Source organism: Neophocaena asiaeorientalis, unplaced genomic scaffold, assembly GCF_003031525.2.
Source record: "Neophocaena asiaeorientalis asiaeorientalis breed wild unplaced genomic scaffold, Neophocaena_asiaeorientalis_V1.1 scaffold690, whole genome shotgun sequence".
Lineage (NCBI taxonomy): Eukaryota > Metazoa > Chordata > Mammalia > Artiodactyla > Phocoenidae > Neophocaena > Neophocaena asiaeorientalis.
The window spans coordinates 129,792-141,196 of NW_020172148.1; the positions used below are offsets into that span (position 1 = coordinate 129,792).

Genomic DNA, 11,405 nt, shown 5'->3' on the forward strand with positions numbered 1-11,405 from the left:
TGCAGTGATTTCACCTGCGTCTTTCCTTACAAGGCAGCAGGGGAGGGGAGGGAGCACAGATGGGCTCTAGACTCAGACCCTCACATTCTGGTTTAGCTACACAGTATTGATGGAATCCCAAGATACGTAATTAATTTCCCTTAGCTTGGGTTTTCTCATCTCTAAATTGGGTATAAGAACTTACTATCTTCACTTTGTTATAAAGCAGAAACTAACACACCATTGTAAAGCAATTATACCCCAATAAAGATGTTAAAAAAAAAAAAGAACTTACTATCTTAACACATTATAAATCAACTCTACTTCCATTTAAAAAAATACTAATAGCTAAAATTAAGAAAAATAAAACTTACTATGTCAGACTTGCCCCTTATTATACAGTCAATAGATACTTTCCCTTCATCTAGCACAAAAAACAAATAGAATTCACATACTGCCTCATAAAACCCATCTATTTCTATCTTTCACAATCACAGTCCCAGAATTAATCTTTTTCTCTCTGGGAATATTACTGAAATACTGCTTTTTAAAAAAATAAATAATAAGGTTGCTTCTAGATTTAAGATTTTCTTCTTCAGTGATGACTAGATCTTCATTTAGAAATTATCTTAAACAAGAAGAAAAAGATTTCTAAGGTTATAGAAAAGAAAAATGCTATTTGGTCTCCAGGCCTATATAATCTAAGATGGACAATGACACACATCTTGTAGACACAAGTCATCTAAACAAACACTGAAGGAAATGACAGCAGGACACTCATGCTGATGGGGGGAGAACTGAAGTCCCTGTTAGCACAAGAAGATGGTTTGTGCATGTGCATGCACATATTTAAAATATATCAAATATATTTTATGCCACAAACATTAATCATATGGGTAAAAAGAAGAGATGAAAACTGTGTACAACTGTATAGAGAAGCTAATATAAACATGTGGACTGGAGCCAAGTGCCTGGGTTTGAGACCTATGTCCATATCTCGATAGCTATGTGATTAGGCAACATATTTTCCTTCTCTATGCCTTGTGTCTTCATCTGTTAAATGGGAATAATAATACGACTTATCACATGGGATTTCTGTGAGGCTTAATTGAGACAACACAAGTTAAAGCAGTTATCACAGTGCCTGGTACTCAATAAGAATTCACTAAATGTTAGTTCTTATGCATATTAAAAGGAGTTGAGTATCTTGCTTTAGAAAGGCATTATTTTATTTACTTAATAATCTGTTGACTCCCAAAAAAATATATAAATGACATAAAAACTCTACTTAGTGTGATATATGATTACTCACTTAATCAAGTTATTTAAAAAGTCGAAGATGTAGCATTTTCATCAGAGACTGTCTAAAATATAATTAGAAATGATGATGGAAAATCCATAATCAAGTCCTGACCTCAGTTCCTCTCTGTATTCACTGATTCGTTTGCCATCTGCCTGCTTGCACAGAATGGCTGTGGGTAGTACTGGGGCTGTCCTCCACACGTTACTTCTGGGGAATGACTGAAAAGTAACATGTGCATGACAAGCAACCTCAAGGAATGTAACTCAGATCTGAGATAAACAAATTAATATCTTCAGCCCACAACAAGTTATTTAAACTACATATTTAGAGCCCATGAACATAGCAGGGTAAAAGTAAAAAGCCCTGGGTCCACCCAGTAGCATGAGGCTTGGGCTCACTAGTGATTATGTATGTGAATGAAGGGCTTGGCAGGGAAACCCTGGATTGGAAAACGGGATTTCACAGTTTATAGCTCACTCAATACGATAAACATTAAACTTCACATTTTAAGGTCCTGTCTCAAAGATGAGTTTCACGCTTTTACAAGTCTTAAATTCATTACCACAAACTATGAATGAACTGAACATTAGGGAATTACCTGCTTAGTGTTTTAAACAGAACACAATGAAACTTCAAATCCAAATTTGCTTGTACAATTCTAAAGCTGAGCAAATGATGAAAGTCCTTAATGCCTGTTTATTGTTAAAAAAAAAATCTGCTTAGTAATAAAAAATGAGTATAGAGAGTCATATTTTGGAGTCCATGCATAGTTCATCTCAAATAGCAAAAGAGCACTTTCTTTTTGCGTTGTGCTATGGTTGGTGCTGTGATAAAATCATAATGCAAGGCTCTGAGAAAAGCACAACATAAGAATTACGCACAATTCTGTGTTTACCTTATTTAATCCTCACAACAGCCAATGAGATAGATATTCTCCCTTTTTTTTTAAATTGAAGTATAGTTTAGTTACAATATTATATTAGTTTTGGGTATAGAGCATGTAATTTGATATCCTATAGATTATACTGCATATAAAGTTACTATGAAATATTGACTATATTTCCCATGCTGAACATTACATCCTTGGAATTTATTTGTCTTACACCCAGTAGTTTGTCCTTCTTAATCCCCTTGACCAATTTCCACCACCACTCCCCCCGCCCCACTCTGGTAACCACTAGTTTGTTCTCTTGTGAGTCTGTTTCTGTTTTGTTATAGTTGTTTGTTTTATTTTTTAGATTCCACACATAAGTGAACACATTATAGTTCCCCTTTTTAAAAGAGGATGCGTTTAAAGAGAAATGATGTAAATCTTCACTCTAATATTTATTTTTGTTGATATTATTTTAAAACATGGGAGAAATTAATAAAAGATGATCGGTGTTTTCTCCAAGGGCCATACTTACATCACAATGTGCTGGGCAGAGCATCTGGGAACTGAGAGCAGCTGCTGTCACACCCACTCAGCTCTCCTTTGGCACAACTACAACCAGTCCTCTTGAACCATGAGGATAGGCTCAGGGAGATTCTTTTGCAACCACCAGAAGTCCTCCATCCAGACTGTACCTGAAGCATTGATACCATAACTTTATAGGCAACAACCTCAAATTTCTCCCAGGCATCCTGCTTCATCATATCCCCACCCAACTGTCCTCAAGTCACAAAACAGACCTTTCTTAAGGAGTTTGGGGTCCAAGAGTCCTGAGCATTTGGCTTCTTTTTTTCCCTAGCAGAAGTTTCTTTTATCACTGGGTTGGTCATCTTGGTGGTAAAATGACCACAGCACTTCCTGGACAAGACAAAATGGGTGAAGCCAAGTCAGCACTGAGAGGCTGCATCAGAGACTTTTGCACGGTCAAGTGCAAGGTCAGGGACGGTTGGCAGAGAGGTGGGACACACATGCCTGGGCTCCAGGACACGCCACCCCTCACGGCACTGGAATTCTGCCTGTGTTCTCTCCTGCTACTGCCCTCTTCCATTCCCATTTTCTCCTGCCTTATTTCATCTGTTGCATTGCTTTCTAACCTAGGTCTGAATAGAAGAAACGGGGAATGAAAAGCCCTGAAACTATTTCACCAAAGTGACCTTATAGGACTTCTAGCCAGAATATTTTGAGAGTATATCAAAATTTAATTTAAAAATAGCAAATACAAGCCCTGGTGTTTAGCCTGTATATTAAAAAGAAGCAGGGTTCTGACTTACATGTTCTCTCAATCTTTGCTAATTTTCTCTTTGTAGAAGGTTCATTTCTTAGTATCCCCTCAGTTTCTCCTATCCATCTTAATAAGTGAAGGAAAACAAAGACAAAAAATTGGAATTAAGGGTTCATAGGAAAGGGGTTAAAATAAGATCATGGGAACAAAAAACATAAAATGGTAAGCGTGTCACAAATAATGTTGAGGAGAAGAATGTCAAATGAAGGTTCACTGTTTTAAAAATACAAGACCACACACCTTTATTTTATTTCTATTTTGGTTATATAACCACACAAACTTGAGTTTTGAGGATTAATCATGCCACAGATATACAAGAGATAGAAGTAGGATGATGGAAGGATTCAAGGGAAAGTGAACTACTCAAATCATACAAGAAGTAGCATAGAGAACTGGATTTAGCCAGTGGAGAAACTCTGAAAGTTGTTATGCAGGAGAATGACATTGTCTAAAAATACTTACTCAAAATCCTTTGTGAAAAATACATCAGAAAGTGAAAGACTGAATTCTGCAAAACACATCAGAAGGCTCTTGTAGAAATGGATGTCAAGGCTGACGGTAGCCTGGAAGAAGGGGCGGCAGTGAGGCTGGGGAAACATGAATGTATTTGAACTGTGTTTAGGAGGTAAGAATATACAAGATTTGGTGACTGGAAAGTCAAAGCAAGAGTTGAAGATGCTACCCAAATTTCTATCTTTGCAACAAGGAGGATGGATGTGTCATTCATTGAAACGGGAACAAAAGAATGAGAGCAGATTCTAATGAAAAGAGCATTAGTTTTTGTCTTGCTGAGGTTGAGTTGCCTCTGGAATATTCAGGTGAAGCTGTCAAATAATGAATACATAAATCTGGAGATAAAGAAAAGATATCTGATGAAGTTAAGGATTGGGAGTCATCAATAAAAGCATGGTCCTGAAGATCGTGGGGCAGGAAACTGCCAGAGAACAGGATGGAGCCATAGAGGGGACCTGGGTGGAGACCACAAGGTCTGCATGTCCTGTCTCATTTGCAGACTTCAAGGCCACTAGGTCTGGCTCTCTACACTACACTGCCCAGAGTAGCAAAATGCACATGCATCATTTTATTCAGCTTCATTGCTAAGCTATTATTTTTCCTTAATGCATGAACACTGTTCACATAATAGAAAACAATTTTCCTCATATGGTTGTTTTTAGAAGCACAGAACAAGCTCTTCCCAGATCTGTATTCCACAGCTTACAGAAAGACAAGAGTTCAAGTAAGTCATTTGCAAGGATGGAAATGGGGAAAAATAGAGATAGTTTCTGCATAATATTTCAATTTTTGTGAAGATTAGAGTGCGGTATCCCACTGGTGTGTATTGGAGGAAAATCCTGTCATAATTTCAGAGGACATAATGGGCTCAACCTTCTTTGCACACGTGTGAAATATGGTTGCAGCAATTTTTCTCTCTACTTAGACAACATATTGGTTGGCAGCAAAATGTTGTATGTTAATTTAATGCCTTTCCCCATACATTTCCCAGGGTAGAGCCAGAAACAGTTCTATACATATTAAACAATAAAAGGTTCTTAATAATGCCATCAACACAATTATATCTGATAGCTGAGGTACAGAATCACTGCGAATATAAAAATGACAAACGTTTGAAAAATGTTTCCCAAATTCCAATAAACTATGTGCTTTTTTTGAGTCTTATAGTATAATTTTTTTATCAAGCCCAAAGTTACACATTTTAATAGTCAAGTTCAGAGAGAATTTTTGAAGACTACATTGAATCTTACAATAAAACATTTCTTTAACTAGTTCAGTAGATTCAGATTGACCTAAAGCAAGATCTAATAATGGGATATATGATCAAATGTTGATAATAAAGTCAACTGCACAATTAGTATGAAACTGTAAAATCAAAAACTATTTCAAGACTTTGAAATTAGAGCCCCCAAAATAATCAAAACTTGCAAAAGTTTTCATAAATCTGAGCATTATTTTTAATTTGAGAAAATTCAGGTGGGCCACTTCATAAATTAAATTTTCCTCATTACAACTTTACCTTAAAATATAAATTCCACTTTTGACCTAACATTAGTATTCTATTTGAATTGCAATAAATCAGAGTGTAGAAAGGGAAATACTCTTCTAAGCACTTTGCTAGATTCTATTGCTGAATTCATAAAACAAAACAAAAAATGTTATCAGCTTTTTGGCAATGAACGTTACTCTTCCAAATGTTTATTTTGCAACTTTTTATGACACTGTGAAATTGACAATTTTCCCATTAGGTTAAATATAATACCTTACTCTAAAAGAAGAAAATAAAAATGAGGTTAGCCTAAGGCCAACACGGGTTATGATTTCTAATTTCATATTATACAGCCTATCATACTAATGAAGCAAAGTTACTATTGGCACAAGTAATAATGAAGAATTATGTGATGCTTCAGCACTTGCTGTGTAGTTCTGGAACCATGTGCCAAACATCCAAGTAACTGAAACACAGAGCTCTTCACTCTCAATTAGTTAGTACATGAAATTAAAAATAGACTAGCAACAGCTCTAGCTCTAATTTCTACCTCTCAGAGATGTGTCTTCAGATGGCAACACAGGAAGTAAACAAAATATATTGTTGGGGGTGTACTCACATGTTTTAACACAATGTGGTATATAACTATGAGTAAAAATTATAGTATGTAAAATACAATAATAACAATATGGTTTATTTAAACATTCATTTGATAATTTAATATTACATGCAAAATATTCATTTTTCAATTTACAAAATTTCACAAATTTCAATCTCAAATCCCAAACACTGAATAAGGAGGAGGGGTATACATTAAGAATGCTTTAGAATTGTATTTAAATAAAGAAGGATGAAATTTACCTTGTAAATAAACATTGTAGATATTGAAGATAACTTTCATGCCTAAGCTTTCTCTTCTTTTTCAATCTTCGTTCATTATTGTCTACATAAATTTGAACAATTTAATTTTATCTGTGCCTAAATTTCCTCCTCTGTATAGTACATATTCCACAAAATATTAAGTGGCACAAATCAGGTAATAATATACATCACAGAAAATACTGTTTGATACAGAGTAAATAGTCAACAAATAAAAACTTGTATTACCACCAATATAATTGTAATCCCCTTCCAATCACCTTATCTCTATTTTTATTAATGTATTATTGTTCTCCTTTTCAGGAATGAAGTTACAGAACTCTCAAGGAAATAAGTCCATCTCTCTGTTTTATCACACATACACAGAGCCTGGCAAAGGGTAGGTGCTTCCACACCAAAGAAGAGTATTGTTAAGTGGAACAAAAGAAGAAACTGATAATTACTCAGTGGTTATACATATACAAGCTTCCACTGTGTGCTGATATTATGCCAAGTATGAATACATATTCTCACGTATTCCTGATGAAGCCTCCAAGCATATGATAACACTCATGTTGCAGCTGAAAAACCTTGATGATGAAAGCGTTAATGGAGATTCCCATGGTCATAGGTGAATAAAATTAAAACTGTGACTCACACTTAGGTCTATCTGGGTCAGAATTCTATTATTTTCCCATTATATTATACTGTCTCCTCACAGCAATCTTTAGCATCTCAAGCAATTCTACATCTTAATATATCCATACAGATTTCTTTCCAGAAACAGAGAAATGCTACAGAAGAAGCAGCCAGGCCTGAAAATTACCAAGATGAAAAAACAACCATATAAATAAAGGTTTCTCTATTGAGAGGACTTGACAGTAAGATAAATATTACTCTGATCCTACCCTCTGCACCACTCAACTCTACACTCCAAATAATACCCAAGCTCTCTTTCTCTTCTCTGCTATGTTTTTCAAATAATGGCTAGCTTTTCTATAACCTTGGCTCCTTTTCATGCCTCAGCCTCTAAAATTTAACAAAAATTGTTAAAGACGATCTAACACAGTCCCAAAGCTTCTGGATTCATCCTAGTATGAAGCCACTTTAGAACAACTGTTTAAATCTATTTCAGGACTTCCTGAGACCAGTGAAAGCATCTTTTTAATTTTACATTTATGAGTCAAATAAGTGAGTACCACATAGATCCAATGCATATATCCTGAATGACAATGAATTGACAGGAATTAATATTTAGAACAATGATGTGGAGGCCTTGTAGGCTCTTTTGTAAAAGGTCAAATAATGTTTAACATACTGCACTTACTAAAAATGGATAGTTAACTAATAAAACATGATATTCAGAAATAACTTGAAAGTAATTTGAGTTAACCTTTTAACTTCATTTTAATTAGAAAATATGCTAAACAAAGTAACCGATTATCTAGGCATTAAAATTGAGTAAAATTTTCACTGTAATTGCTTTCTTCTTGTACTTGGACTCTGCTAAGATTAGCAGAGGCTGGGATGAGAACAGTGATACAGGAGTCTCTTCCAGAGGACCTGTGATGTCACTGCAACCACTGTGATGGGTCCCCTGAAAATTCTGTAAGAAGAGGCAACAGGTGAGAACAGAGAGGTCCTTGTTCTGGATCACTCTACAGTAACTGCATTTCCTCCAGTAAGAGTGTCTTCGAGCAGAAGCTGTTTAATTACTCTATATCCACTCAGCAAATATTTATTAACCACCTGCCTAACTGTGTGCCAGGCATAGTTCTAGGTGACTGGGACACATGACTGATTGAGAAAGACGAGACTTGGCATTTTGCAGTCGACATTCTAGTGTGGAAAAACCATAAAAATAACAATTAATAAAATTATGAAATACACTAGAGGGTGATACTTGCTATGAAAAAAAGCTAGAGAAGGGTAAAGGGACTGCGAGTCCCTGGGTAGGGAGAGGTGAAGGCATGTGTGGAAGCAGATCAGTTAGGAGGCCTTCACAGTGGTCCAGACAAGAGAAGATGAAGACCCATGCTATAGTAATAGCAATGGAGAGGGTGTGAGCTCTTTGACTCTCGATGTATTTTGAGGATGTGTGGGAGAAAGAGAGGAGTCAAGGACGACTCCACAGTTTCTGACCTGACCAAGTAAAAGGATGGTATTGCCAACAACTGAGACAGGTAAGCGACAGGTGAAGGACATGTGGGATGAGAAGAATACCAACTGAACCTGGGCTCTCTAGACATCCACATGGTGATGTCAAGTAGGCAGCTCCATATAGAAGTCTTGGAGAGCAGTCCTGGTTGGATCATCAGCCATTTAAAGCCATTCGCACATAAAGCTATGCCACAGAGGACTAAGGGGGTGTGAGTGCAGACAGAGCAGAGCACTGTGGACAATCTTAGGGACTCCACCATTATGAAGTTGTGTGGAAAAGCACAAAACAGCAGAGGAGGCTGAGAAATGGAACCACTTTTCTAACAGGAGAAAAATATAAATTATGGTATCCAGAAACCAAACGAAGACTATGTGTCAATGATAGTTCAAGCAAGACCATGGTTCAAGTGTTTCAAGTGGGTTCTCTAGTGACACAGGAGGCAGACCAGGACTAATAGCAACTTTAAGGGATAAAGATCATACTTCAGTGAGAAAAAGGAATTGAAGAGCAATGTCTAATTCTTAGATTCAACTGTATTATAATGCAGTGAACTTTCTTTTTAATCACTAGAGGTATTCGTAGACAGGCTGATGAGTATCACAAATATTGTAGAAATGATTCCTAAATTGAGTAGAAGGTTAGACCATAGAAACTATGAGATTACACTCCAACTAATGAGCCTATCATTTCTGCCTCACTTAACACCAGAGGAGAAAGACATCTGCTTTTCCATCTGTGAACCTTTGCAATCTTAGCTGTCTGTGTCCAAAATTATCTCAATGCCTCTTCATATAAAATAAAGTGAATCACAACAATGGTTTAATTCAAAGAAGAGAGGCTCTGGTGCTAGCAGACCTGAGCTCCAGCTTTAACACTATCACTTAAATATTGTGTGGCTTTAGGAAAGTTCCTTAAATGTTTTTAAACCATAGTCTCTTCTTCAGAACTCACCCAGTGTTCTTGAGGGAATAAAACCATTCACTGTGTTTGCTGGGTGCTTCATATACAGTGGGTACTCACAGAAACCTTAATTCTCCAGGCATGAGGTCCCAGACTGAAGGACTATTTTATGATGCTTTAGTTATTTCTCTAAACTTGAGTTTTAGGCTATACTCTTCATTTAAGCACTATATCTACACATAAACCAGAAAAAGGAGTGTATGATCTTTTTCATAAAAATAATATTTTCATCTGTTTTTTAAGTTCATAGTAGATTTTGATGAGTCATGCTTGGGGTCAAATTTTCTACTGTATGTTTTAAGATGTCATTTGCTTACAGTGTAATAATAGAACTACACAGTATAAACAGGTAAAGACAACAGGCCGTGAAACCAGAGTTGCTGGATAGGAATCCTGAATGGGCTGTTTCCTAATAATGTGATTTTGGCACATGAGTGCTTCTGAAACTCAGTTTGTCTGTAAAATGGGAAGGATAGAACTACTAGGATTTTTGTGACAATTAAATGATTTGGTATATGTAAAAAATATACAGTGTCTGATATATATAAAAACATTCCATAATCCTTAGTTTTTATTATTTGTTTCTCTATCTACGAAAAAGATTTTAAGTAGAAACATTTTTTTTCTATTTTAAATGTTTTCAATTAGCCCAAACTATTTTAAAAATATCTTTATTACTAGGAAAATAACATGTTAGTATAACTAATGCAGACAGCACAAAGGAGCCTGCAACGGAAAAGGGCCTCCTACTCTTTCCTTATTATCTATCTCTATCTGTCTATCATCTTATATATATATAGTATACATATTTAATATAAATATATCCTTTTTATGCTCAAGAGAAATAAACTAAAATCTTTTATACTTTCACTTATATATATATCTGTGCAAATATATTAATTCTAAAATAAATTGCTAGATATCCAACTGATTCCAAAAGTCTATGCCTTTGTGATTTTCATTGATTTTGCAAAACTGTTCCCTAAAATGGCTGTATCTCCATGCTCTGAGCAGCAGTTTACAGAGTGTATTATTCCCCCATACTCTAACACCATTAGTATTGGTTATAATCAAACTTTTTTCATCAGTCTGCTAGAGGAGAGAAACATTTCAAATTCATCTTAACTTGATTTTTCTGATAAGTGAGGTTCAGGGCTTTTTCTATTTGTTTTAAACAGTATATGTGTGACAACTGTGTTGGTATCATTGGCTTCTTCTTCAATTAGAAAAAGTGGGACCATTACATATAAATAAAATAAAGTGTCTGTCATATGCTTCAAATATTTCTCAAATAGCCATGCCAGTTTAGCATTTTGATTGTGACTTTTTATTTTGGTAATCATCATCATTATTTTTGCTTATACAGAGTTTTAGTTTTACGGTGTAAAATATTTTAATCATTTACTTATGGCTTCAAGTATTTTCCATCTTTCTTAGAAATGTTCTCCCCTCAAATATTATAAAATAAATTTATCATAATTTATTCCAGTACTTTTAAAAAAATTTAATCTTAGACCCAGTTGAGATTTATGCTGGTGCAAAAGATGGGTTAGGGATTTAGTCTTTATTTTCTTTTGCCCTAAATGCCTCACTAGTTCCCTCTCTAACAATTAATGAATAAACAATTTCTTCACACTGATTTCTAATATACACTCATTACATATGTTCATGTCATTTCATGAGGAATGGAAAATTTTTACCAAATGCCTGATTTGATCCTAAAATTCGGTAATTTTTAAAAAAATGTTTTAAAGTACTAAACCAGTCTTGCATTCCTGTAATAAAACTACATTTGTGTGTAATTTATTTTGCTTGTAATGTACTACTGAAATTCGTTTGGTAATAGTTTTATAACATTATTATTATTGCAATAAAATGTATACAACAGGGCTTCCCTGGTGGCGCAGTGGTTGAGAGTCCGCCTGCCGA

At 35.3% G+C, this 11,405-nt stretch overlaps 1 protein-coding gene across 1 annotated transcript in view; it reads right to left on the reverse strand.

Annotated features, from left to right (window-relative positions):
* Positions 1 to 11,405, reverse strand: part of LOC112406138 (KH domain-containing, RNA-binding, signal transduction-associated protein 2-like) — a 214,549-nt gene that overhangs the window by 97,127 nt on the left and 106,017 nt on the right. The gene's annotated exons all lie outside the window — the stretch shown is intronic.